This window comes from Psammomys obesus, unplaced genomic scaffold (assembly GCF_907164565.1).
Source record: "Psammomys obesus unplaced genomic scaffold, mPsaObe1.curated_primary_1811, whole genome shotgun sequence".
NCBI lineage: Eukaryota > Metazoa > Chordata > Mammalia > Rodentia > Muridae > Psammomys > Psammomys obesus.
In genome coordinates, this window is record NW_026587934.1 from 4,948 (window position 1) to 6,423 (window position 1,476).

General features: G+C 35.6%; 1 non-coding gene across 1 annotated transcript; it reads right to left on the minus strand.

Moving 5' to 3' along the window:
• Positions 1-1,040: 1,040 nt before the first annotated feature.
• LOC129674202 (U6 spliceosomal RNA) lies at positions 1,041-1,147 on the minus strand. Its single transcript, XR_008719786.1, has one exon. It is a non-coding gene; the product is annotated as a U6 spliceosomal RNA (small nuclear RNA).
• Between the last annotated feature and the right edge of the window lie 329 nt (positions 1,148-1,476).

Below are 1,476 nucleotides of genomic sequence, written 5' to 3' on the forward strand. Positions count from 1 at the left end.
TAGGTGCTCTTGTATTTGGGGCATAGATATTTAAAATTGTGATGTCTTGTTGGATTTTTCCTTTGATGAGAATATAGTGGCCCTCCTTATCTTTTTTGATTAATTTCAGATGAAAGTCTATTTTATTAGATATTAGGATGGCTACTCTAGCTTGTTTTCTGGAACCATTTGCTTGAAAAACATTTTTCCAGCCCTTTACTCTGAGGTAGTGTTTATCTTTGTTGCATAGGTGTGTTTCTTGGATGCAACAGAATGTTGGATCCTGTTTCCGTAACCATTCTGTTAGCCTGTGTCTTTTTATTGGTGAGTTGAGTCCATTAATATTGATAGATAATATTGACCAATGCATGTTAATTCCTTTTGTAATGGAGTCGATGATCTTACCCTGTTTCATTGCTTGTTTTCTTTTCATTTTTGTTGGGATATTATCTGTATGCCCTGTTTTCTTGGGTGAATTCATTTTCGTTGGATTGGAGTTTTCCTTCTAGTATCTTCTCTAGGGTTGGTTTGCTGTATAGATATTGCGTAAATTTAGATTTGTCATGGAATATTTTGTTTTCTCCATCTATGTTGATTGAAAGCTTTGCAGGGTATAGTAGTCTGGGTTGACATTTGTGATCTCTTAGAGTCTCCATGATGCTTGCCCAGGCCCTTCTGGCTTTCATAGTTTCTGATGAGAAGTCTGGTGTGATTCTGATAGGTCTACCTTTATATGTTACTTGGCCTTCTTCCCTTGCTGCTTTTAATATCTTTTCTTTGTTCTGTAGATTTAGTGTTTTGACTATGATGTTAAGTGATGTGTTTCTTTTCTGGTCTAGTCTATTTGGTGTTCTGTAGGCCTCTTGTATATTTATGGACATCTCTTTCTTTAAGTTGGGAAAATTTTCTTCTATGATTTTCTTGAAAATATTTTCTGGACCTTGGAGCCTGGAGTCTTCTTTTTCATCAATTCCTATTATTCTTAGATTTTGTCTTTTCATAGCATCCTTGATTTCTTGGATATTTTGTGATTGAAACTTTTCTGATTTTACTTTTTCTTTAAAAATATGGAATGCTTCACGAATTTGCGTGTCATCCTTGCGCAGGGGCCATGCTAATCTTCTCTGTATCGTTCCAATTTTAGTATATGTGCTGCCGAAGTGAGCACGACAATAAAATTTCTTAGCCATAGCAAACAATCAAAAACATACCGAACCCCCTTTAAAGGAAATTGGACATCGTTCTCATGAGTTTCTTCTAGCTGACTTGTGGACATGTAGAAATCCTGTAGGGGGCCCAAATAAAAATGGTTAATTAAGCAAGCAATAATAATTGTGGTCCAATAACATTTGAATGTTGAGAAATTTCAGGCTTAATAAAAGTCCTTTTTGGAACAGTCTAAAATGCTGGACCAGTTAAAATTAGTAACTTTCTTCAAAGTTCTTTTGGGAGCAGGCTTTGATGAGAAACAGCAGTTGAAGAAGTTGAGGCAGGTAC